Raw genomic sequence first — 27747 nt, 5'->3', positions numbered from 1 at the left:
AGTGAACCCCCGACAATTCGTGCTTTTACTGGTATTTTTTATTTTTTAATTTTTTAAATGCCCTTGAGCAATCGAAAGCACAAGCAGTACTTTGGCAGGTCTTGAATAATTGTTTGTATTGTATTCTGATAAAAAAAAAAAGAAAAAATAGCTTGGCTATTAGTTGACTCGGAAGTAAACCAGCAAGCTTCACAGCACGACCCGATAAAATTAGCCACTTCCTCGTTCTTGTTTAGAACTTTGTTAGTGTTTTGTCACGCTCGGCGCTTTTTACTGTATAGCTTTCATGTAAAGGAAGGCCGTTTACGTTAATGGCACGCGCCAAGCGCATCTCCATAAGGACTGATCTACGGCCACCGTGGCCAACTATAGCAGCTATTTACGGCCCCTCCCTCTGCGAAGGCGCCGTAATTGGTTCGCCTGGCGTGTTCCCTCCCCCGGCGGGCTCCACGGGGAGCGCTGCGATGATAACTCGCCGCATTATACGCGCTAACTTTTTGAGAACGGCTAACGCGCTCTCGTCTTTATTGCGCCGCCGCCTAATGGCCATCTCCGAATGCCGCCTCTGGCAAATAAATAGAAGCTGACACAGTAATTTACTCAAATCCTCTGTTTTTTTCACCCCCGTCTTCCCCTCCTGAGATTTAAGCCTCCCCGGAACAACAATTATTCGGAAACGTGCAAGCTTTGCGCCTGCGGGCTTGCGGAATGAACATAAAATCTTGGTGAAAATTAAAATATTTAAAGCTTTTAGGAACGCTTGCTTGGCGAAAAAACATAAAAGCTTAGCGCTCTTCCTCCACAAATTAACCTTTCTCTAATAGGGGCAATGGCTCTCATTTAGAGAGAGGAAGCGCAATTCCCTACAGTCTCGGAATTTTGTCATCACGACTAACACGTGGAGCCTTTACGATTGAACACAATCCGTTCCAAGATGCTGGAACCAATTTGATTGGATCTTAATTGCACTATTTTTTTTTGGTCTCAAGGGATAATTATTTCTAACTTTCCGACCACCTACCAACAGACAAAGCAGCTTACTTACACCTGTGAGCGGTGTCCCAAGACTTTTGCACATCGCCCTGTATTTGAAACAAAATCTGCAATTTCAAATTTAAAGTCAGCACTACAAATGTCGATCATATATTCTCTTAATGGTTGCGTCGTATTTTTCCATCCATTTCGTACGGCCCTCAGAGGGCTATTTTCTAAAAAATGGAATGGATTTGGATTGGGGCCCCCAAAATGCACCCAAAAATGTCCCAGATTGCCGACTATTGCACTGCTGGCCCACTTTGTTGATGGGCTTCAGTCTGTCTAACATAAATACTCCCTCGCAGACCCACAAATGAGAATTGCCCCCATGGGATCCAATGAGTCTATCATACTTTGGCTAAACATAGACTGGGAATTAGTTGACTGGATAATCAATTTGACGGAGTGCCTCGCAGCAAGGGGGTGAGTGAAACACACAGATTTAAAAAAAAAAAAAAAAAAGCAACTCGTAGTTTCCACCGGAATAAAACAGGTTGTGGACAAAATCCGATCGGCGCCAACGAGATAAACAGCGTAGAATATTTTGGGGTGTTTTGTAAGTAGGTCAACGCGGAGCACCTCCGAAGCAAAATGACTTGGGAATAATTACTTACTATAAACTCCCGCCTCTCCGGGGAGCAATTTGCTGGGCCCAGATGGCCGCCAAAATAGGATTTAGGTGCCACGCGCCGCTCACAAAAGGATAATCAATTACTCAAATATCAATCGTGGCGCAAATGGCGGAGAAGGTGTCTTGGAGGAGGACATTTGAAAGCTGATGTTGCTTCATCATTTTGCCCGTCACGTTTGAGAGGGTCAATGCGATTAAAAAGTCATTGCTATTTTTAATTATTTCCGTGCTATTTGAGTGTAACTTATCATGATTATGATGTCATCTTGAAAATATTTTCACTTTTTTAAACTTTATAGTCATTGCATGAAGTCTAACAAGCAATACGAAGCAATTAAATGCGACCGTTCGGAAACTGGTTAAAAAAATATTGAAGTACGGCCACGATAGATAACATCGCCTTATTTTGTGTTTTTAGCCTTAACGTGAATTTTATCTAAATTGTAATATTGATCTAAGACATTAGCCACATTAGTTTCCATGCAAAGAGGAAAAAATAATGCTCCAAAAAAATCGTGCCTAATGAAAACAAATGATAATGTTAATGAGTTGTCCAAACATAACAAATGGAAAGAATTACCGCCTCCAAAGCATGCTTGCGTCATTAACGAATGATAAAAAGGAAACAATGTCGGAAAATAACTGGGGGGGGTTGGCTTCGGGTCATTATTGATGAAATATTTGTGTGTAGTCAAGTGTAGCATTTTGTTATTATTCATCGAGCACTTGAAATAGGACAAACTAGCGAAAGATTATCCAGTGTGGGAGGTCAAAATAAAAACAGTCGGAATGTGATTCGTTCCTTCCGTTTAGCTCTCGCTAACTCCCCGAGCAACTTTTAATCCATTTTGCGGAAGCCTTGCTGGGGAACTCCGGGATTATGTCGAGGCCAGTTTTTACCTCTCTCTCTCTCCCTCCCTCCCCCACGAAAACGACCTTGTCTGCGTAACGCTACTGTTAGCCCTTGGCCCTGAGCGCTGTCAACACACACTCAATCTCACACACCACACACACACTGCCTGTAACTACACAGCCGTCGTTGCCACCACTATCTCAATTTGTATTTCATCTCAGAGTTGACGGAGAAGTAGGGAGGATTTGTCTTGATCGTCCACTCTCCCCCGAGGAGGTAAATCTTGGGACTCCATGACGGGTTCGCCTTAACTACACGTAACGTATGATTCATGTTACTGTACACACACACACACACAAAGCAATAAAGGTCATACTTGGCAAAGCCTGAGGATTTTCCCCGGAGTCTGCCGTATTTCACTGTCATCGGTGTCACGTTTCGGTCTCCCCGTATTTTGCGCCATTTGCGGAGTTGACATTAGATTTATTTGTTTCCGTAATCTCGGAGATTGGTCGTAGCAGTGAATGTCTACGCTCAGTTTCAAGACTACATTTATACTATTTAGAGGTGGAGTTGACATGAAAACCAGAGAGGTGTCTATGAAACGGGAAAGTCCGTAGCTCTTCATTTTTCCAGTGACAGGGGCAAGGTTAGCAAAGTGGACCAGCCATAGCAGTATAAACGTGTATTCTTTCGTATCGAATGTATGTTTGCAAGTTATTGCCGCTAAATTTCACTCTTAAAATAATAGCTGAACACAAATGGCGAAGCAACACAGTTCGACAAATAATATAGCAAAACTCATATCCTGTCATTGCTGCAGTTTTATTATTCATGATGAAAATATCCAAATTTGTCTCGCGAGTATGAAATCTGTTGACTGGGTTTCCTTGGCCAGCTTCCGGTTGCACTCTGGCACACGCCCTTAGCGCTGATGATGCACCGTAATGGCCGAGCACGTAGCGGCCAACTTGGACTGCCAAAAGTTGCAAATATAAAAAAAAAAAAAGTGCTCCAAAAACGACACAGCCTCTTAAATCACCCTGTAATCGTCCCTCTGTGCACGAGCCTCCACGCATTTTGGACGCCCGTCCCGGACAGCAGAATGACCTCAGCTGCACCCCGATGTGCATCCCCCCCCTCCAAATTTCTCCACCGTAAAAACACAAAGGAGTTAATGATCGCCTTTGTTTTGTTGCAAAACAAATGACAACAACAAATCCATCAAACTTAGCAGCGGCGAGAACATCAGCACTTTTTTCGGCCGGCTCACCAGAGGCCTCAAATGCATATATTGCCCCCCCCACCCTGTAGTCCCTCCGAGGCCGTGGCCAACTTGATAAATGGCCCGACCTGAGTTCCCTGAAAGGGGGGGGACACTAAGCTACTTCATCCGAGCAGTATCACTCTTTATTTGCATAGGGGGGGGAAAAAAAATCAAATTTGGCTCACTTTTAAGGGAAAACGACCAAATATTTCCACAGTCACTATTAAGCTCTGACGAAAAAAAAAAAAAAAAACGCTAATGAGACCCGAAACATCTTTGGTCGCGTCGTGGCAAACGTCACGTGTGCCCACCGCAGGCAGTTAACCACTCAAGAGCAACATGATGCATGCAAGTATGTCATGTACGTAATCATATTTATCACACAACACTTATGGCAGAAAGCTATTAATTTACCCCTCCTTCCTCCTCCCTGGCCGCCTCGCGACACTTGAACATAATGCATCACCTGCCTTCTCGTAAATGACTATTCCTGCATTGACGGAGCGTTATTTCCCCCCCAACTTTCCCGGCGACGGGTAAATGGCCTTCGATGGAAATTTCGCCGGGGAAGAATTAAGCCAAAGTGCGTCTTGCGTGTTTAATGGGAAAAATAATTGCACGTCAGGTGAAACAAAGCACACGAGGACGGACGCAATTACTCAACTTATTTCATTCTCCCAAACAACGCTCAACCTTTTTTTGCTATTTTAACACTTGAAATGATTTGGATGGAAATGACCGTACGGCGACGTCACATAATAGCGGCCCGTGCACCTTCCCCTTCTTCTGCGCTAGTTTTAATTAAAACGCCTTGTCAAAAACGACAATTTAGGCTAAATGGATGCTACGCGCGGCGCTATTAATATGCCGTCGCTGACAACGCTGTTAATTAGCCTGACAAGTTGCTATCACCCACATACACACACATCATTATTAACGTTCAAACGACTTTTTGATACGTTCGCTAACTTCCAGGTTATACTTTTATTGAAATAATAAGCCCTTTTGGTTTGGCAGTTAGCTCCGCTCTTGTCCGGTTCATGCGTTAGCCGCTGTGACAGCGTAGCCATCTTCATTGTCTTTGTCCTTACTTTGGGCCAAGAGGTGATAAATAAAGCGCCGCTTGTCCTCTTCCACTGAGTAATGTCCGGCGTTTCGGTCCGGGCTTGATACGATGACTTATATCCCGATTCTAGGGGAGTGGACATTTCAATTTTTTCCTCTGATGTAGACGTTTTATGACACGGTTGCGTGTGATTCCACCTCACTGGTCTGTACATTCACAGATCTGTACTCGTTTGCTCGTTTTGGCTCAAACTATTATTTTTTTTTTTTTGTTGAAGGAAAAAAAAAAGAGCATGTTGAGTTTGAGATTTACAACCAATTTTCCGAGTAGAACAAACCACATGCTTTCTTTCACGGAGCGCGTATGTTAATTGTCATAGTTTACGAGTGTTTGTCCACACTGTTATCCTTTTGTTTTATGGGAGCGAAGCACGTGCGAGCTCAAAGTCAAAGTCAATATGATGAGGTATTAGCCCCGGCAGCCATCTCGCTCACGCGTGTCAAGGTCGGGTCACGGCGGGCGGCGTCGTCTCTCTCCTGGCGGCGGCGTCTTCCCGCCGTGAGCTTGGGGAGAGCGCACATTATTTGTGCTCACCTCATCACTGCTCAGATGGGCTGTGCAGGGCTAGTAGGAATAGCCTCTTTAACCTTCCAAATGATAATTGTCGGCAAAAACAATAAGCTTGGAACACAGTCGCCAAACATGCTAGGCTAAACCTAGCATAAAACGAGCATAAAAATGCCAATGAGATTGCAAATGCATAAAAAAAAAAAAACGGAGCTGACACAGCTATCCTGTCCATCCGATGCGAAATAGAAACAATCCTAATCTTTAAAAAAAATGATTGAGGGCAATCCAGGTCATTACTCGCTCACACATTTGTGCTATACTGGTTTCGATGATGAGTCACCCCACATGCTTAATGTACTTGTACTCAAAGGGCAGCCATGTTGTTTACTCCGGGGCGAGCCAAGGAGGGAAAGGGATGGGATGCATTTGTCCCAAGGTGAGCAGCGAGCTCCCTGACGTTAAATAAACACTCGCAGACCTCTGGCTGGCGCAACCTCGGTCGCAGCGAAATGCCATTGGCGTGTCCAGATGATGGAGCGCTATTGTTATCTGTCGCCCCTGCACTCTGCTGAGGCCAGCCGGGAGGTCGCGATAGGCTCGCCCACTCCCACTAGCTTCCACCTCGGCGGCAAATAAAAAACCTGCAGACTTTTTTTTTTCTTCCCTCGCAACATTTGATCTGGAGCAAGGGCGGAGGAGAAAAATTAACCAATGTGAGGCAGCGGCTAAGTCTACACGCTAAGCGGCCACGTGTATTTCTGCCGATGAGCCAATCGATAGCATTTTGACAAGACTTGTTGGAACATGCCTCTTTATTTGACGCCGGAGCTTCCCGTCGGACGGAGCGCATTCATCAAGCTGTCACCCGATGGAGATTGTTCTTTAGTGGTGCGCTTGATAGAGGGCGACCATTATGATGCATGTCGATTGTTTGCCGAGGTATCGACAGTGCGCGCAGCAGCCCGAGCTTCGCCCTTAAAGGCCCGAGACTACCGTAAAGTGAAACAAAGTTTTGTCCAACATGGCTTTCGGATTTCTTCCCTCGTGAATACAAGCAGCACATAATTTATGACTGCCTCGAGTCTTGATGACAGATTATTAAAAGTGGAATTAATTTTTTTTTTTTTTAGCTGTGGGATATCTCTGGTGGGAATTGTCGGAAGGGTCTCTGGCGAGGTCTCCGTCGCTAATAGAAGTTTCAGGGCTGGAAGACTAATGATTTGAATCTGGCGTGGCGTGAGAGGTTAACCTCCCCGTCGGATTGTTTAGCAGAGGAAATATTTTGTCGGACAGGAAGTGGCTTCTGTTAAAGCCGCGTGAGGAGGCGACGGAGGGAGACGTGTCGCTAGCGTTCACCTGATGGCCGTCGGGCGCGCGAGCTCCCAGCATGCCTCGGCGGCGGCGTGCACCAGAGGGGAGTCGCAGCGCAGCTGAGAGCCTCGGCTTAATCTTATGCATCATTAAGCACTCAGCGGCAAGCCGGTGCTGTTCATATACATCATCCACGCTTAATAAACATAATGATGACATAAGATGTAATTCTAGATGAATTTTCATTTTATAGGGAAATGGAGAATTCCCGTTGAAAGGAAGAGAGAGAGCGAGAGTGGGGTTCGGAGCAAATTATCTGGGAAGTACGAAATAAACGATCTTTTGCTCCAGATTTCCGAACTGGATGAAGGTGACGAAAAATGGGCGTTTTATTTCATTCCGAATGATGAGAAGTGATTGACAGGCAAGCCTGCTAAATCTGCTTACGGCATCTTCCCAAATTATTTGCTACAGTGCTAATTTTAGGCCTTAGCATGTTAGCAGCTGGTGAATCGCACGTCATTATAGACATCATCCACCTCGAGTAAGTAAACCGAGCAAAGTGACGAATGGATCGGAGTACAATGTAGACTAATGGAGCCGTGGAGCTAATTAGGCCGAGTAGAGGCGAGCTGTGCTTAAATGTAAATGGATTGAAGCCGAGAGAATGATGAGCTCCTTGCGTGCAATCAATAGCAAAGCAAACAGAATCTATGGGAGCGCCAGGAAGAACTCAGGCGGAGGAGGGGGGGGGAGTCAGGAGTCAGGTAAACGCTTGGCGGACACTACATTAGGTACTTCAGGATTTACAAAAAAAGTCCCATCCATGAAATAAAATACAATCATAAAATTGAACTGACTAAGATGTTCAAAAGTTCCAGCATTTGAATCGAAAGCAATAAAGAGCAAGGCAGCCTTCCGCCGTTGATCTTTGCTCAGCCATTGGTGACGTGCTGGATGTAAACACTGATTACAGGCAGGAAACCAAGCCCTCACTTTGTCCTCCCGTGTCAGGGCGCAACACGCCGATCGTCCTCATCGTTTGTCGACTCCTTTCCACCTGAGCACACACTTACCTCAGCTTTACGGCCGTCATTTAGATAGCGACATGCTTCCTTTTTTTCGCTCCGCTTTTTGACTGATGTGCAACATCCTGGTGGTCTCACTAGGGATTCTCAACTGGTGGCCCAAAAGTGGGCCATGTAAGCAGAAGTAGTTATCATAAAAATATCATTTTCATGATGCTGTTTAACAAAACATGGCCTTTATTGTCCCTAATTTTTTGATCGCGTATTAGCACCGCTGCCGGTAAATGCTAAAAGGACGTAGCATAGGGAGCTACACGACTCCTGCGTGTTGACTTGAGCAGAATACACAAATAAGTCATTTGTCTGTATGGTAAAGAATGCAGCGAGCATCTCCATGTGTTACTTCTTATACTTTGCATTATTCATCATACCTGCAAAGTTCACAATGGCCCCCGATACCTTCCACCGGCGGAAATTGCGACAAACTGCTCAATTCCAACGACGACCAATCGGCGCCGATCGGCATTTTTCTTACTTTGCGTGAGAAAAATGAAGTGTCAACATTTAATGATAGATATTTGCATTGCGATACAAATGGCGTCCTTGGCCCTAAACATAAGATATAGATCCATTTTATAATGAATTCAGATAAAGCGTCCTTTTTTGCATTTTTTTTTTTTTTAGTTGCAGCGGTGGCGCCAGTGACCCTGACGCAATCGACTGGATGATCAAGACATCCGTCATCTATCATTTCCTGACATTTTCTAGATGTTGCTTAGGTGTGCACCCCCCGACCCCCCCTCCTTCCCTCCTGCAATATACGTGCAACTTCTGCAAGTTGTCTCACTTCATTGTTTGGCGAGAAAAGCCATCGAAGAGAGCGAGGGGCAAAAAGACATTAGAGATGATGTGCTAGCCGCATGTGGTCCAGGCCAAGTATTTATAGCCCCGCTGGAATCTCGCTGTGCGCCGCTGATAGCAGAGATAATGGCGGCGAATGGGACTCGGCGAGCTGTTCTAATGACGCCTCCAACGAGACAAAGCGAGCAGCGAGGATAAATAAATAAATGTTAGCGCCGTTTTTTTTTCTTCCTCTGTTTTGATGAGGTCACTTAGAAACTGGGGGAGGGAAGAAAAACACAATAAAATTAGTACTTGTTTATTTTCGGATAAAAATCGTGCTTCGACGCACTTGCAAGCAAGGCTTCATTACACAAGAATGTTCAAAAAAATTGAGCTTGTGAGAATGATTGTTGAGCACACACAGCATTATGTGCGGAAATCTAGTCCGACCTTCCTAAATTAGTCGACGGGTTGAGTGGGCCATCAGTAAAACCTCGGGGTCCTGTTTCCTCACTATTAGGGGTGAGCGGGGGTCTGGCGACCGGCAAACAGCCCCGTCAGCACCGGCCACGAGTGCTCCGTTTTATGGGCGACGGCGGCGTCCCGCGTTAACACCGATGTCACCATTTTAGAGCTCTTGTGTTTTAGCACCAGTCTGCTAATTGAAACGACAACGGCCATAACAATGACATTGTTAGCCAAACGGCCCGTTCTAGACTCACGTCTGGCTCCAGTCAAGGACTTACGATGGGGGCAACCTTGGGATTTAAGACACAGTGGGGGGCCTTGAGACTTTGAGTCAGCCTGCGTATTTGGTACCTGGGACTAAACTGGCTTAATCGACCGTTTAATTCCACCACTGTCATGTCACAATAAATTTTTTTTAAAAAAATCAATACTATGGGAAAAATATTGCAATGTAACTCTGCCACCTGAAGCTATTCTGATTCAACAAACAAAATGAATATTTAACATGTTAACCACGCACCCAAAATTAAGTTAGGTGAGCGTCTTTGTTATTTATACTGCTTGTTGTCCTCAAACATGGCCGCCACCGCACATGTTAACAAGCTACATAAACAAGAGCAGCTGTTGCTATCGCCGTCACCGTGCCCCAAACTGCCTTTTGCCATCAATTAACGCTCGCACGTAGTTTCCCCACTCGCGATTCAATAATAGTAATGCATATGGCGGGCGTAATGGAAAAATAAATAGCCGACGTGATTTATCATCTAAGTCTGAGAGACAAAAGAAAAGAGAGAGCCAGATTGGAGCCCGAGGACTCAATCCACCTCAACATATGCCGCCGCCGGTCGTCAGGCCGCCGAGCGTCTCGGAGCCTCGTTCCCGTTGATATTTATCGAAAAACATTTGACTTTATGAGCGGCATAGTTAATGAGCGCCTATCGACGGCGTCACGCCGGCAGATGACGCCATAATTCTACGCGTAAGCATCGTGCCGGTGCGCACGCCGGCTCGTAATGTTGGACGCTAATTGGGATCTACTCTCATTTTTCTCCGTCAATCCCGGCCTGCTCGTTCCGCTGCCAGCAAAGTTTGATCACGATTGACATTTATTCCCCCTTACGGTTCGAATCATTTCTCATATGAGCTGTATTTTTCCATTCTCCAATTTGACAAGATGAAAAAGGTACAAATATCACACTTCTTCCTAAATGTCGTTCATAGATTTCACCGAAACCAGATGTTCTGTTGCTACTTAACGCTAGTGGTCCATCGGTTTTGTCCGAGTGATTAAACCCACCTTTGCCCCCCCCTCCCTCCCACATCGGAGGTGTGTTAGATGCATTCTACTGATTGTCTCCCAGCGAGGAAAAATCCATCTGGGAGCATCCTGCGGCTGCGGGGCCTTTTTATTGACATATCAGATGGGACATTGGAGGAGAAATTGGCCTCATTTGTTTCTCATGTCACCTTAATGGCAGATCTCTTTCAAGAGGGGGGGGGGGGGAATTGACGGGACTTGTGGTCTCGGTGAGCAAACAGTCAAACCTGTTTTATCGCTTTCCTCTCGCTCGAACGTGGCCAAGGAGATGTTTGTTGCTTACAAAAACAAACTCTTCATCACAAGATAGCTTCGACTTTATTAAATGGAATCATTTTGTCGGTTTTTTTGGCGAGTCGACAAGTCACGTCTTGAAGGCTTCTCGGCAGTTTATTTTTTTCCCGCTTTCTGCTGCATTGAGCGAATCTCTTCAAGTTTCTGCCGACTTGAACCGGTGTCAAGTTGGCACAGATGGTAGCATAATTAGCATTGATTCTGGCAGGCGCACCGGCCGGGCCCAAGGTCTAGATGGCCGTGACGACCAACTAACCTCCCCACCTCTTGATGTGCTTCCGCCGGGACAGATAGAAGCTCAGGAAAGGAGGAAGAGGGAAACTGCAATTCCAAATAAATAATACAAATATCCTCATTCTATTATATTACTATGAACAGGTTAGCCGCAACAGTTTGACGCTGGTCAGGTGTCAGCGTTCATTATAGTATTTGGCTGGGGGGATTTGCATAATGCAAGAGGCATCAAATGAAATTTGCATAATTTCTTTGATTACACTTGTTATTAAATGTGAGTGACATTGATTTACAAAATGGCCTCATATAAGGTTAATGGCGGATGTCACCTCTTTGCGCCTCTCTCTTTTCTCAATTAGCACGAAGCATTGTTTGGTCTGTCATATATTTCCCATGTCCTTAACCGTCACCTCTGCTCGGCTTTTCCAGAGAAAAACCGAGGGAGGGGGGAGCGGGGGTGTTCCTTTAATTATGAAAGGCAGTGGAGTCATTCCGACAGTGTGAACGGCCATAACATTGGTGCGGCCGGACCCATTTAACCACATTCAGGTGGGCCGCTATTGATAGGCGGCTAAGTGTCGTTTGTCATGTGGGGGGGGGGGGGGGGGGGGGGGGGAAGTCGGCCGAGTGCAATGACGCTCAATCAAAGCTGCTTTACACTTATAAGAGCGCGCTGTTGTTCTGCTGGAAAAGAAGCCATTTCCAAACAGCCTTTGGAAGCGTCGGCAGAAGGGCTTCAATCTCTTTTCCCATTTCATCCTGATGCTTCTGCCTTTTATTACTCGGCGACAGCGATGTTACCCGAGGTAACAAAAAAGGAAGGAGCGCACATTGCGGAGATATTATCGGAGGTTTGCAGCCATTTCCAGCGGCGTAATGCGTTATTCCGTTCAAGCAATGATCAGGTAGTGTCGGGATGAATGGGAGCTGTTCAGCACCATTACAGCCCCGGCATTATTACATTATCGCTGCTCTTTAGCGGGAGATTGGCTGTGTGACCGCGTTCTGAATACACTCATCCCGCTCTCGCCGGCCTCAATTGCAGATTGGCTCATTGACTTCAATGATAAAATGTAAAAATTGCCAGTGGGAAAAGGGAAGAGAACGTGGATTGCTTAGGTTACTGCCTTGGATGCTGAAAGGCTTCCATCTTCTGGAGGGAGAGTTCTCCTCCAGTTTCGGGCAATGTTTGTTTTGGTTTGTTTGTTTTTTTTTGGTGGCAAAAGTAACCAAAAATCTTTTTTTGTGGGTCCCCCAATTCGGGACTGTAAAAAGAAGCTGCAATTAAGCATCACTCTCTAATTGTGTGATGCATCAAGCCATCAAGTGTGTCTTAAAAAAAAATAATCCCCTTATTAGGTGTATGCAGGTTATGGTGGAAAGGAATACAGCTAATGTTATTTTGCACGACGCCCCACAAAAGGCATTAATCCCGGATAATTACCTCGGGAAGGAAGCAAATAAAGACAAACTAATGGCGGGCCCGACCATCAATTCCCCCAACGTTGGAGCGGGATGGCCGACATTCACGTAGGAAGCGTCCAGTTTGCTCCGCTTTGGAGCCCAGAATGCCTTTTTAAGTGTATATTATCCTGTCCTTGACGAGGAGAAATCATTAAGGCAAATTAGACTATTAACATCCTAAAGAGCATTCATCTTGTGGATCAATATGCTCTCATCTTCTTTAGAGGACCCTTCGGTGTCCTAAAGCCATTATGAGACGGATTATGGGAACGGTCAATTCATTACATGCAGATAGTAGAATAATTATTGACACTGGAGCTGCAGCTAATAGCTTCAGGTGAAACTTTCCAGCTTTTTCAATGAAAAGGCCAAGACAGCACATTTAGGCGGCGGAGGTCTCTCTCCATTGTTGCGTCCAGGAAGAATAATGGTGGCGTGACACGGCGGCCCCGGGAGGCCCGCTGACATAATGTTGATTTGATGAACACGACGTGGCACCATTATCTCGCCGTGAGCCTTCGTCGGCGTGTTGACTTTTGTTCAAAGGCCATAAATCTCCTCCTCCTTACGTCGGGCGCATAAATGACTCGCCCCTCGCGCGTCTCTTGTTATGCTAAAAAAAAAAAAAGGACAACCTCAAAGTGACCGCCCGACGGGAATAATAAGCTGCGTCCCAAAAGGAGCGAGCGGGACATCCTTCTGTTCCCCATATGGTCCCTTTGTCTTGGTAATGTCATACCCCCCCCCCTCAACCATGACCCCTCCCTCCCCGGAGCTCGGACCAGATATCAAAAGTCTACACACCCTTGTTTAAATACTAGGTTTAAAATAAATGTTTAAAAAAAAATGTTGTTGCTCCACAAAAAATTCAATTTCACGTCCCTTTTTGCTTCCTGGCTTTCCTCCTCCGAATCAGCCGGTCAATGAATATGACAACAAATCACGCGTCGGCGTACGACAAACTCCCTCGTATCGTTTTGTGGAGGACACGGGGACATTTTCAGCATGGCTGCCCACACACTTGCCCCACATCCGCCCGTGTGCGTGCGGGGGAAAAGGCGCTTTGTTTGACCCCAAGGAGCAAAGCAGGCCGGCAGCGTTAGTTTCATCTGCTGAGCCATAGATTGAAACGGAAAGGGAGGGAAGGAGGTTGCGGGGGGGGGGGGGGGGGGGGGGGTCATCAATTATTTCCTGATATGTGACACACTCTTGTACCTATTTTACTGACCACCACCGCTTTCTGCCTGGTTGGCTCATGTCGTTTTTATAAACCCATTACCGACGGGAGCGCGGCAAGTGGACCTGGGCGAGGTCACGTGATCAACAAAATCCACTTTTTGTATTTTAGCACTGTTGTTTTTCGCAGAGGATAAAGAATATATGCCTGAGAGAATTGTGGTCTGCATATGTGATGCATGATCTGCGGTCCGTCCCGAGCAAAAATCAGTTTTTTTCATTTATTTAGGCGTCGTCGGAGCTTTTCTTCATCACGCTCTGTGTTGTCAGTGTTCAGCGCAAGTGGCCAACAGGGAGAGTTTGTTTTCTAATAACAAGACCCTCGCTCCCCCGAGGGATAATTACAACGTTGTCAGAGTGAAAGGCGCTTTCAAGCTGCTCCTTTTTTTTTCCTTTTTCTATTTTTTCTTTTCTTCTTCCCTAACGCTATCATGTTTGCCCCCCGAGCGAGGCCCGCGGCGCTCGCCACGTCGCTCTCTTTTCATTTCTCTCCATCGCTATTGATTGAGGGCCCATTTATAATCACAGCAGGAGGCGCTCGATTATGAGGGGAGCCAGAGTGGCCAAATAGGGCTAAGTGGTAAAAGGGGGGCAATACCTCAGACACGGAGACGTTTAACGTCCAGCGCCATGCTCACAATTTTTTACATTTACAACTTCATTTAGTTACTTTTATGATTTTTTTTGTACCAAAAGTAAATTACTTTTTAGTACAACACTATCTTGGCCTTTTTTTCAGGGGCAGTTTGAGGAATAGTTTTAATTGATTGAACTATGAACTGTATTGGATTTTTTAGCTGAAATTGTTTAGTGCAAATATATGCTTTTAAAACCATTTAAAGTGTTTTAACAGAGCATTTTCTAGACTGTAAAAGAAATAAAATATTTCACAGAATAGACACTTTTTTTTTAAAAGAACTATTAAATATTTTTTGTATTATGTATTATGTAAAATTCACATATTTTTTTAAAAAGAATACCAAATATTTTATTTGACAAAATAGGCCTTCTTACCTATTTTTTTTTTAAATATTGTTTGATTGTTTCTTCTTTTTCCTGGTATTTTTTTTTTATATATATCGATAGACACCATGCAAACTTTGCTTTAAACGACCTCATGGGTGTAAAACATGTTCCAAAAATTCCCCCTTTGCTGCATTCTTCACTTTGAGCCCCCGTCTTCAGCTTTTTTTTTTTTTTTTTTTTACCGCCTGACTTTGGAAGGGCATTTTTAGGTTCAAGGCTTTTGAGCGTCTGATTGGGTCAGGCCACCGCGGTCGAAACGTCCGGCCTCGGGATCGGCGGGCCCGCGACAAGAGCACATTGTGTCCCTCCTTTATTTTGTCCACTCTTTCTTTCTGCTTTAACCAGTCAGCCATGGCTTTCCGCGGCTTGTTGTGGCCTCAAGATCAGAAGGAGGAAGTTGAATAATGTCTTGCTATTCTTTAAGGGGGAGGACCACGCTTGGTTGATTAGAGAACAGCTTTGACGGACCGCCTATGAGCGATGGCTTTTGTCCGGTTCGCGCACAAAGAAAAGTAAAATCAGAAAGAGCGCATCCTAACTTTTTTTTTTGCAATTTTTACTTTACACTACGTTTTATCTGCGAAAGACATCCAGATAGCCTTTGAGAATTAGCATTTCATTTAGTGCAGCAAGGCCAATATGTTTCCAGAAGTGTCGCCATACTGAAACAAGCACGTCTTACAAAAACGAAGCTCCAGGGCCTTGTGAAGAGGGCGGGGGGGGTCTTCTGTCGCGGGATGATGACTCCAGGGACCCCCGGCAGCCTCCACGGCCTATTTGTTCAGCAGAATGTGTTATTCTGTCACAGCAGGCCTGTCACAAGTGAAATCATTTAAATGCCCAATCCTGTATTTAAGCCGACGGTGGGCAGGCATGGGGGGGGGGGCGAGGTCGAGCAAAGGGGTTTGGAGCCGCTGGAGCAGTTGTCCTGTGGGAGCTGATTTAGTGGCTCCAACTCTTGGAGAAGTGTCAGTTCACAATGTTAGTCCTCATTGTCGATTCAAATTTCGCATAATTAACAAATAACAATAATTAGCATCGTGCTTAATATGATTTCATCTTAAGACGTAATGAATTTACACTATTAAATTGACATCAATACAAGCAAAATGTTACAAGGTTTACACAATAAGGGAAAGCAACGCACCTTCATCGATAAAACGATTATACCCAGAAAGTCATAATTAAGTAAAGCCGGCAGGCTAATGCGGACGCCACTCTGGTTTATTCCTCGTATAGACGCAAATAGCAGTTTGCAGGATTCTAATTACCGATATTCGCAGTGAAGCTAGCACGTGAGCTAAAAAAAATATTTTACGGAATTTGTGACCGAGTTCGCGGCCTACTTCTTGCTTGGCCCAAGCTCTCTTCACACTTCCTTTTGTAAACAAAGCACAAAGAGAATTAGGAAAGTGTCATCATCGTGTGGCGTTCCCAAGAGATGAGCGTTAAACAAAAGGCAGAATTGCCGCCTTTCCCTCGCAGCCATAAAGGACCCCTCCCTCTGTGATTATTATTAGCTGCCGTGGCAGGGAATGTCATATTAGCAACGGATGCCCGCTAGTGAGCGAGATTGTCCCGAGCATGAGCCTGGCGGGGAACTCTCTTTAACTCTAATTCACATTAGAATCCCATCGCCCCGCTAAGATCTCATCAGTTTTACGAGCGCTCGGCCCAGCCAGTCTGGCCATTGAGCCGGGCGGCCATCGCTGGCAACAAAATGGCGTGTCATGCGCTAAGAAGCTAACATACTGATCCGTTTCTATACATGCAACAAGATGCGTATTCAGTCAAGCCTGTTCAGAAATAAAAAAATAAAAAAACGCCTATAGCGTAAATGAAATTGTTGTACATACTCACTGGGCGTGACCGACAAAATGGAGTGCAAATGTTAAGTGCGCGCAGGATGTCAAGTACAAACACATTATGGGCCGCTATTAGCTTATAAAACACGGGAAAGCGGAGGCGGAGTGTGAACAATCTTTACTCTTGTAAGCTCAGACCGTTAGAAAACAAGTCATCGCGGTTCGGGACGGACGGCGGAAAATAAAAGGTCAAGCGTGACCACCGTTTTGCTCAGTCCCTTAATTTGTGTGATAAACACGAATATAAAATCAGCTAAACTGTACAGAAAGTGTATGAGGCCATAAAAAACTTTTCCAGTTGGAAATCTTGAGGGGCAAACTGATTTGTCGCCACTCAGCAGTACTTTTCCCTCTTAATGCATTTTTAATATCCTTAATGACAGCCGAAGAATGATGTCATTAAGAGTCCATGTTGGGGACTTGAACTCTTCTTGAGGACCTTTTCTTTTTTCTTGGTCATAATTTAATATAGATTAACGCCCCGTGGTAATGAGCAAGGCCGCCACTAAAAGTTCAGGAAATGTTCTTAATAAAGCGAGCGTCCACTTTAAGGCCACGAGGATTAAGATTGTGTCCCTCCTGGTAATTTACCTACCGGACCTTGTGTGCCGCTGGAGTGTGAATCAATTTGTAAAGGATAGTTAAATTTCTATAACAACCTCCCCTTTCTTCACACTTGACAACCCCACATCAGCTATTAAAAAATAAAATGTAAAAATGGAGAGAGAGAGAGAAAAAAAAAAGGGGGTCGAGTGAAGATGGAGGAGACGAAGGCCGATCACTCGGGTAGGATAAAACGAATGGTTGCGCCCAAACGGACTGACCTCCATTTTTGTGTGTCAAGCATAGAAAGACGCATAAACAAGCGTGGAATTTAAAAATGAATAAAACAAGAAGTGTGGGGGGGGGATAGTGCCAGGACACTGATATCCCTTGGCAAAACTCTTTTATCATATTCAGCAAAGGAAGAGTCTTTATTTTATTGATTTAGAGGGGAAGGGGAAAATCCCAGAGGCACTAAAAGGAACAGGCAATGATTAATGTCCCTCTCAGAAGGAGAAATTATATGGAATAAATTAAACTAGTGCGGCAGCAAATTGAAAAATAAGGATGTAAATGAGGTCTGAATGCTTAATATCTTATCAGGAAAAATAGTCAATGAGGCCCAAAAATGATGAGGGATGGCCAAAGAAACAGCATATTAAATCTAATGAGCGAGGCTACTGTCAAAATACACCCGTCAAAACGGGAGGCCGCTGAAAAATGAGCGGTGGAGGAGTGAGGGGGAATTGGCAGAGTTGGAGGACATTTTGGATTTGAATGGACCGCCATGGAAAGTTAACACAGGTATTTTGAGGGTGGGAGGGGCCCTCGCGTTCATCACGGCCGCCAACTGGGTTTTTGTATCGATGCAAACGTGCCGCGCTTCATTCGCCCCTCGTGATTTTTCTTAAAAAGGTCAAGCTGCTGAGAGAGCGTCAGCGCAATATTTGTCAGCGCCACTCATCTGCATTGCAATTAATTTGCGCCCCGCGTGCAAATCGGTCATTGCTCGGACACCTTTTTTATGCTGTTTCAGTTCTAAAAACGTGGTTTGGCTCCAAATATTTGAAGATTTGGTTCCGAGAATTTGATTTTAGCGGTTTGGTTCTTAACGACTTAGTTCTTGTTTCTAAGAATTTAATTTCATTGACAATTGGTTCGGAGGATTTGGATCTATGCTAGGATGTAAAACCCCCTCCCGACTGTTCAGGTTTAGTGTGCCTGCCCACCCCTCACAACATATGTCGCCTTATAAGGACAATTAAAATCAGTAATGAGTATAAAATGTTTATTTCCCCTAGTGGGACATTTCAAGGACTTGTGTTTTTTTGCATTACGCTCCGAACGCGGGCCGTGGCTTCCATTGGAAAATTCAAATTTTTTTTTTGACTTCTTTAAATGTAATCAGAGCATGATGTCGAAATATTTGGCATGGGGGAAAAAAAAAAGTGCTCTTTGCCGATTTCATCGCAGGCCATGTTTGGGTCACGGGCCGTAGGTTGCGGACCCCCCGTTATCGGGGCAGTCAATCCTGTCTGCTTGCTGTTTACGTTTGACAGCCTTTCTTCTCGTCCGAAGGGGAAGCATCATCACCTTGCACGGCTCATAAAACTAAAGAAGCAGCGTGTCAGCGAAGCGACATCTGGCGAAGCGATACACTCGCCGGTCACAATATTAGGCACCCCTGCCTTACATTTAAATCTCTTGACACTGAAACTTTTGCACTTAATTTGCCCATTGACAGTTTTAATTGTATTTACACGAGCTCGCCGCAGTTTATATCGGCATCAAGGTTATAAAACGGGGTCGTTGACTTGGATTTCTCGACATGATGCCGGTGGCGCCCTCATCCGAGCTGATTTTATTATGCATTTAGCATCTAATTGGTTGACCTCGCCGCTTACACGCTGTCACACACACACACACACACACACAACGCATACTATACAGTCCTGCAGAGGTGATAGTATATGGCCCAGAGAATATTTGTGTCAATGTCAAGTCAGGTGCCGCACTCCAAAGTGTGATACGCTGACACGGAAGCCGTTTGGCTCAATCTGTAAGATTTGCCCGAGTGAGCACGTGTGTGTGAACAGATAACTCAACAAATTTACCTTGCCCTTAGTCGGAGCTGCAGGAGTGTATAAAAAAAAAAAAAAAAAGTCTAAAATACATGAGAGTGTATTGTAGTTATTCTTTTAATTAGGGACAGACAAGTATCGATACCATATTGGGCGGAAAATATAACTCAGGCCTTGAATTTTTCTTATTTAAGGGTCCCGCTATTAAGCCGAGTCTAATGCACCTCGCCCGGATAGAAACGTAAACGTAACAGCGGCGTGCATTAAGCATATTGTAACATTCATCACTGTCAGGCGGAGAGTTTGTAAAGATTTAAATGCACTCAAGCGTGCATGGCCTTACCCCCCCATCCACCCACCCTCTCTTTTTTTTTCTTTGTCTGTGGGTGGGAAGACGCACTTGCCAGTTTATTAGGTACACTTGGATCTAACCATCAAATTGTTTGGGCAAAGCGCTCTTAGTTAAAGTTCAGTTCCTCGTGTGGATGTTGTAACATCAGCAGCTTGTTAAAAGAGTTTAAAGGCATTCGCAGTCTGGCACTTTTAACATTAAAACAAATTGCCTAACCTTTCCAACAACCGGTGACAAAAAAGAGAGGGGGGGGTGAATGATAATGCTTTATTATACGTCGAGCGATCTCATACATGAAGTAATGAAATCATCAATAATGGTGCATGGGTGGCTCGTATTCTACTGCAAAAAAAAAAACATTTAGAGGGGTTATTTGTTTAGTGTGGTTCATGTACCATTAGTAGAAGACAGGCTCCCTCTAGTGGTAATCAAAAGAAAAGCTGCCAAAATACAATTCAGTTGTATTTCACTTAAGCATATTTGCATTTAAGCATTTTTTGCTGTCGTAGAATAAAGTGTACGCGAGACAATTTATCTTTGAAAGTACACGAGTGTGTAAGTGGGCGCAAGATTTACGAAAGTGCCTGACAAACACCGTAAACATGCAAACCCTTCGGAAGGCGATGGCCCGGTGCCCGCTTTCGAGACGGCGAGCGACCGGCCGTTTGTGTACCGGGCAAACGCCAGAACAAATGAGGGCAGCGGCGCCTGTCGCGTCGCCCATTTCCCCCACTCGTAATAAGACAAAAGCGCGTCGCGGGGCAGGTGAGCAGAAAGCTCTTAGGAGGCGGCGAACATCTGGAGAGCATTGCACCTCCACTGCACTGTGACCCTCGGCGCCATCAATCAACCCCAAAAGTGATTATGATGAGGGCAGAGTGATCAAGCAAAGGAAATATCAGCCCTTTTTTTTTTTTTGCATGGAAGCCAGTCAAGGGAGGGTGACTTTTATGGCCCCTGCTCCACTAGCAGCATACCTGCACCGTGAGCAATATGTGCAACGCTGTGGTATGAATATTTAACACGCACACATTTCACATATAAACTCCACGTGAAGTCATAACATCTGCTACCGATACTTCTCGTACTTCTGATATATAAAATTCCAACTCCAAGACAGAAAATTGTGAACAGATGATGATTTGCCGATGCGTCAAACTAGCGGTATAGCGCCAACTACTGGCCCGGAGGACTTATTCAAAGTCAGATTTTTTTTTTCCTTGAATGGTGGTGTCTGCAACTTCATTCTTTTAACAATGTTTTTGTAAAATGATGATAAAAAATGATTGACTCCGCCATTTGAGCAGTTTTATCGGAACCAAGTCTTCATGTGATCGGAAATTCTGGAGACACCACTTTGGGATGTTTGCACTCCCATCAGTCAATCAATGACACCACTTGTCTCTTGTGTCCATGTAATGATGATCTGAGCATGATAACCAGATCAATACAGGACCACCAGGGAGGAGGGGGGGGGGGGGATAGGGATACACTACCTGCACCACTTCCACTTTGAAACAAATATGTGAATTTTATGAAGTGTAAATTAGCGCTCCTTCACAGATGGTTAATTTAATGTAAAAATATATCAAATAAATAGGAAGGAACGTCTTGTCGTCATCTCGTTGCCGATTAGCCGGGCAGAAAAAAATCGCTAACCTTTCATGTATGAAAATATGATACGGAGAGAGATGTTCTTTGTAGTGGAAAAGAATTGCTTAATAGAAAGGCACACGGCTAATAACAATGTCCTCCGCGGCGGTGACAAAGACAAAGTGCTTGCGCGGCGCTGACGTCTGAAAGGTAGACTCTGTGCCAGCGTTTGAATTTCACGTCCAGGACGAGGCAGGCCGTCATTAAAAAACTCTCATTTCTGTGTCAGGTGGACTTACAGGTAATCGATCATCTTGTCACAGCGATTAAATTTTCTTTTTTTTATTTGAATCTCACTTCATTCCAATTAGGGGAAGGGAAGGGGGGGGCAGGGTGTCTCGGGCCTTTTTGAGGATTCCTTCTCAAAAATATATGCCCCTCAGCCAGCAGCATTTCTCGGGTTGCTATGGCAGCAGAAAAAAAAAAACTTAGAGTTGCCCACAGACTGCGGCGTTGATTAGCGGGCCGCCATCCCAGCATGCCTCGCCGTGACAAATGACTGACTTGCAACAATATCTAAGGCGATCAGGACAAAGCAGCCGGCATTTCAAGGCTCAGCGAGATTGTAATTCTCATTAGACTTTGAGAAGAAAAAGAAAAAGTTCCAGTTGGCATTTTGTCCCATCAAGTGTTTCGTCCACGGGCGAAATAAAAGCAATAAGGCAAAATGATTAAAGTGATAACAAAGGCATGGCGTCTAAATCACGACGGCGCCGCGTCTGGGATCTATATGTCAGCGAGCTGCCATTTCCCCCCTCTTTCTTCATTCTCTCTGCATGAGAGGCGAGAGAAAAAGCGAGAGAGTGGCATTAAAAGGTAGAAAGCGAGGACGCAAATAGGCCTTCAGCTTTAGCGTTATTAATGACTCCTCAAAAAACGCCCGACTTTTCCAATCTCTGGGAGAAGCGCATGAGGGAGTCTACAGATGAAGCTGACCTTCACAATGTTCTCTGGTCTTTAGTTAAGAAATTCACTCGCCATTATGGCGTCATTAAGGAAACAAGGATAAAATTACTCCATGCTTAATGGCCTATAGGATCCCCCAGCAAAATTTGCTTCAGATCTCATAAAAAGAAAGGGAAGGGGGGGAAGGGGGGGGGCGCTTAGCACACTGCAATGAATGATGAGCAACTGTAACGTTGGCCGTTAAAGCAGGACTCAACTTTTTCCTCACTCTGGATTTACACGAGGCGGTAGTGGCTTCTCCGATGGAAAAAAATATATATATAAGTAAAAGCTTCTTTTTTTTTTTTTTTAAACTGTTACACAAAAACGGTTAGAAATCCAAATTTTAGGGGAAAAAAATGACTGCCGCATAATATCCGATAAATAACATTTTCCAACTGAGTATAAAAATGTAGCCCCTATAACATCTTTAATATTTTCTGTTTAGGAAAGTGCAGCAATGTAAAACATTTTTTTTTAAAAAACGCTTGCAGTAAAGTTTCCACGTAATCAAATATTTTCAAATAACTTTAAATCTTGCAACGATTTAAAAAAAAATGAAAATTGCGTACCACCAAAAAATCCAGTCTGCTCAAATAACAAAAACAAATATTTTTATGTATATCATTAGAAATCTGTCGACATTCTTATATACCTCGAGTCTCCTATAGGGGGCACTGGAAACCATTTCACTGCATTTCAACGTAATCAAATATTTAAATCTTGCAACGATTTTAAAAAACTGAAAATTGCCTCCCACCAAAAAATCAAGTCTACTCAAATAACCAAATTATTTTATGTATATCATCAGAAATCTGTCCACATTCTTTTATACCTCGAGTCTCCTATAGAGGGCGCTGGAACGCATTTCAACGCAAATTGAATTCTGCATGCACAAAATAAAAATCCGACGCGAGCTTTTCTTTATAGTGCGTCGGCGGACAAAGTAAAAAATGCCGCCGCGGGCTATCGGAGCCTTTCATGGCCGCACGTTGCCGAGCTGCACGGCGCTCTCATTTGCGCCACTTATTACCTGCTGTCGTAACGCCGGGCCGATGCCGCGCAAAGAACCAGACTTGTCGTAAAAAAGGCTGAGGATGGTGCCGCAGAGAGGCGCCGTGTGTTTGTGGGCCCGCGCTTGTGTGTGCGCGCCTGCGCTAATGGCGTTTGCTCTCTTTAAACTTTAATCTTTCCTATTAATTCGCTGCAACTGGAGAATGTACGAGAGTTAATGTCCCGTGAACGTGTTTCTCACTCCGCAATCTCTTCAAGCTAATTACCTTCAGGTGCTAAATGGTGGGAAATTGCCATCCATTTGGATGAGAAAAAATTTCACCCCCTGCTCCCTAGCGAAACATTTTTTCTTGCCGGGCACATTAAGGAGAAAGAAGTGGCGACAGGGCAGACCTCCACCAAGGTAAACAGTCCTCATAAAAGTAACAACTCTTCCCGGGCTTCCTTTTTTTTTATTCTATTTCTTTTTTTTTTACTTTCTATTTCCAACATTGGCGTGGAGGTCAGTCAGAGGTCAGCAGGTGCGCCTCTTGATAAAGCTCGGTGGCGAACAGATGTTTGATTGGCGTGAATCATCTAAACAACCCATTAGGAAGTTATGATGTGAAAGGATGCCAGCGCAAGCGTGCCCGGGACACTTTTTAATTCTTGCAACTCATGTGGCCATTAAACTTTGGCAAACTCTTCAAAACACTAAAGCAAAACTTCAACAACACTCTCCAAATCACTCCCGCGTCAAGGCACACCTTTTACACGAGACGTACCACCCAAATCAAAAGAACTTTCCATCATTAGATTTTGTAAATGCTATGAATCGCAACAGGTGAACGTGAAAGAGCAGTTGAAAAATTGGATCGTTTCCCACACAGTGTTTGAATCAGCGGTTGTCTGCGTGTTGTTATTTAAGCACGCTTACCGAATTTTCAAGTTAATTCCTACTTGGCTCGCTCGCTCACTCTTGGGCAAGATGCATCATGGGAGCCGAGTAAAAAGGCCAGCTGGGATGGGTGGGCCACGTTGTGATCACTCACCTTCATCCCTGATTTGTAGTCATTATACCAACCAGCGTTTGAAGATCAAAAACAAGGACAGGGAGAGTGATTGGGGACAGCGCACAAGGGAGAGAGAGAGAGAATGTTGGGGGTCGGCGGGAGGCAGCAGGCCGGCGTCCCAGTCGTGGAAGGCGGTGGCGGGTGGGCGAGTGGGTGGGGTCGGGAGGAGGGTGGATAAGGGTGATAGCGCCCTAAAACCAACCAAGCTGCAAAAGCAATGAATATTAAATCCCGGCGAGTCTAAATAGCCGCATCGTCTACGTGAGGCATTACAGTATTATAATTTCAGATTTTGTCAACAGGACGCGTCCGGGCGATAAAATGATAATCCCGTCGTAAATGTCAAGAAAAAAGAAAAAAAAATTAGAAAATAGGCCGCTTTTGCAATCGGACAAATGCAAATGAGAGTGATAAGACAGTCCAAATGCAGAGTGTAAATGTTTGGAGGGCCCGGCGTAAATGAGCCCAAACCCTCACTGTGCCCAAATCCAACCCCGACTGTTTCCCTCCCCTTTTTTTTAGATTTAATTATCTTTTGTTGTTCTTTTTATCTACCTTCAACGATTGTCCTCGGTGGGGGGTTAAAGGAATGGGAAGTGGGAAAAGACGAGGGGGTGTCTGAGCGAGAGCCCGGGCCTACTTTGTCGTCTGTTTTTTGATACGCCCGCTCGCGACGGCACAGCGGGAACTTCACTTCCAAATGAACGGCGCGCCTTTAAAATAAATAAAGAAATGCGGAGAAAACAACAACATTGGCGCCGCTCCAAATGAAGTGAAAGTCTTTAACGGCCCCGCCGAGAGAAACGTCTCTTTAGTTCAGCTTAGTTGAGGTCGTTTTGGCTTCATTTAAAGGCCCGTGTTTGATGATTTCTAATAAAATCCTAATTTCAAACCAGTTAGCCCGCAAATGTATGCAGACTCGGAGCGCGGCCGTTAAAAGCAACAGCACTGAGACTTTTTAGCGTTGTTGGCAGGGGAGCAGTGGGACACATTTAACACTGATGCTTTTTGCTAGCCCATCTGAGGCGGTTGTTAGCATTTAAGCTAAACAGAATAAGTCAGTCAGTCAAAGCAACACAACTCTTGTTCCTGACTCTTAGTAAAGGCAATGTAAAGACTCTTTTTCTTACAAAAAAATTATATCTGCGAGTTAATTCCATACGTCGCTCATATCTCAAATTTTTACTTGCAAGCCAAAGCAAAATTTTTAAGGTACCACTGTTTGCTAAAATAAAGACCTCATCTCGAAATATTGCAGAAGTAGATGGAGACAAATATTTGTTTTAAAATAATTTTTCTGCGGTGCACGGTGGTTTGGTATAGCCCGCGTAATCAATTAGCTTGTTAGCTTAGTTAATTATAAGATTTGGCACTCAAAACGTTGCATTCGTACTTTTCCTTTGTTAATTCACATTGCACATCTCTCCATGTTAGCATCAGTGTTGGCGTGCAAACAAAAGTGGGATTGTAACTTTTGGAAAGAAAAGTGAAGGTGTAACGCCACTAAAACGTGGCGGCTGCGACGCTTCGCCTGCCCCACTGCCAAACTTGTCACCATTTAGGCGGCGATAACGCCGGCGGTAATTGCGTTTCCGGGAGAGCGGGGGCAGATGAAACATGCGGTGGGCAGATACCGCCGGCACGCCGCTCCCTTCTCTTGGAAAATTTCATTTTTCCACAAGGAAGCCATGAATGCTAAGGCTGAATCCAAATCCCGTCTCTCTCTCTCTCTCTCTCGCCCCCTCTTTCCCCCTCTCTCTCTGCACTTTATCAGTGTGTGGCCCACCAAGTGGGGAGATGGAGGTAATTCATTCAGCTGAGACTCACCACCCTAATCCAATTTCCAGCCTCCCCCAGCAAGAGATAATTACAAGTATTAAAGCTGTTAGGACCAGAGGGGGGCTTCTCTGCAACTCTGCCGCAAGCATCCACGGAGAAGGAAAAGTGGGGGTTAAGATGGAAGACGCCAAGCTAAGGTATTGTTCAAAACTAAGAAAGTGTGTTAACTAATGAGGCAAAGGGGCTCTCCAGGTATAAAAGGACGCCCGTAGCCGTGTGTCACAACACCGCAGGAGCTCTTCCCCTTAAGCCGCCGCGAACAATCGCTTATTTCATGTGGAAAGACAAGTGGGCCTTCTTGCCAGGTCACTCCGCTCAAAAAAAAAAAAAAAAAGGCCATTACAGGAAATAAAAGTGGGAAAACAAGACATTGTTCTTCATGTGGTGGAGTGAAACGGAAGTAAAACTGAGATGTGAGAAAATGTCCGTCTTCATTCCAGAATTCAAATGAGGAAAGCAACTGATTGACATTAATACCAATAAAAATCACATTTTTGAATTCCATTGACAAGGATAAGCGGCTCTGAACATGGATGGACGGATGAATGGATGTTTTTGGACAATTATCCGGATGAAACTCGCCAAGCAGCAAGTTTGAAGTTGCCCGTCCTCACTTCAGCTTCATTTCTCCGCTCTTTTTAACTCTTGCTGCCCTTTTGGACTTCTAGAATGTGTCGAATTGAAGGCAGGTGCCCTTTATCTTTTGCAAAGGAGATTTACAATGCAGCAAAAGGAGACCTCCGATGATGTGCAGTCAATATACACGCGACCCTGCAATAAAGGCCTCGGCCTCTTTTTCGCCACGTGTTTTACCGAGGAGGCTCGGCCGTCGGTCTCGTCAAGTCTGCGTCAGTCCATGCGGGCTGGGACAGCATGATCCAGTTGCTTTTATGTGAACAAGAAAATATTTTGAGACCAAATGAAGTTTTCAAATCTGCAGTGTGTGGCTTGTGGCGCCCCCTAGGCTTCAATCCTACACGTCGCTTTGATATGACGTAGGCTCGACCTAGCCCCTATCCGCCTCTCATGGATTCGAACGTTTTGATTCTTTTTATTTTATATTGCAGATCTTCCTAATCAGCGTTGTTGTGGTGACGGGTGAAAATTACGGTTTCAACAATAACCCAGAAAGTTACACACTGTAGCTTAATGTGCACTGATAAATGTGTATCTTTATTATGGCTTATTATTAAAAAGGAATATTACCCACCTCATTTTTATAATGTCTATATGTACATTTGTGTGTATGTATAACATAAAATTCTTGATGGATTTTATTAAGTTTGTCAAGGATCTGTTTCCTGGTGCTGTAAATTAAATTGACGATACGAATACACTAATCGTCTGCTGCCCTCTAGCGGTGTAAATGAGATCGTTGTTGGCTTTACAGTAGATTTGCCAACGTGTGATAGGCTATATTGCTGAATTTGCAGCATTGTATTGTCATCTGAGGGCTTTTCGATGAAGTATGGAATGAAAAGAGAAAATCAAATCCAAACACTTGAGACAAAAGGGGCTAACATTCATTTCCTTTGCGTTACACCACTGTCGCGTTATTGCAAGCGGGTTAACGCACACACGCACACGCCCTCAAAAGAGACACAGTGTCACAGCAGCACTTGTCTACATTTTGTACTTGCTGCAGCAAAATAATTGCCTTATCTGCAACTGTCAAAATGATAAATGCCCCGGAGAGTGGCGACAATTGACTGATGGAATTGGGGGGAGGTCGTAGTGATGACGGAGGGAGGGAAATTCG

The 27747-nt window shown here is 44.6% G+C and overlaps 1 protein-coding gene across 9 annotated transcripts in view; it reads left to right on the top strand.

The window, feature by feature from the left end:
- Positions 1-27747, top strand: part of fbxl15 (F-box and leucine-rich repeat protein 15) — a 78149-nt gene that overhangs the window by 45396 nt on the left and 5006 nt on the right. For 6 of the 9 annotated variants that reach the window (XM_088359915.1, XM_088359911.1, XM_088359909.1 and 3 more), the window contains one exon: positions 25924-26125. The gene's annotated coding sequence lies outside the window, so the exon portion shown is untranslated. Of the gene's footprint in view, positions 1-25923; positions 27203-27747 lie in introns of those variants that run through there. The other 3 variants (XM_088359913.1, XM_088359914.1, XM_088359912.1) reach the window with 3 other exon arrangements.

Source organism: Syngnathus floridae, chromosome 18, assembly GCF_059516105.1.
Source record: "Syngnathus floridae isolate MCC-2025c chromosome 18, RoL_Sflo_1.0, whole genome shotgun sequence".
Classification (NCBI taxonomy): Eukaryota; Metazoa; Chordata; class Actinopteri; order Syngnathiformes; family Syngnathidae; genus Syngnathus; species Syngnathus floridae.
This window is presented reverse-complemented; position numbering and strand designations above follow the sequence as displayed.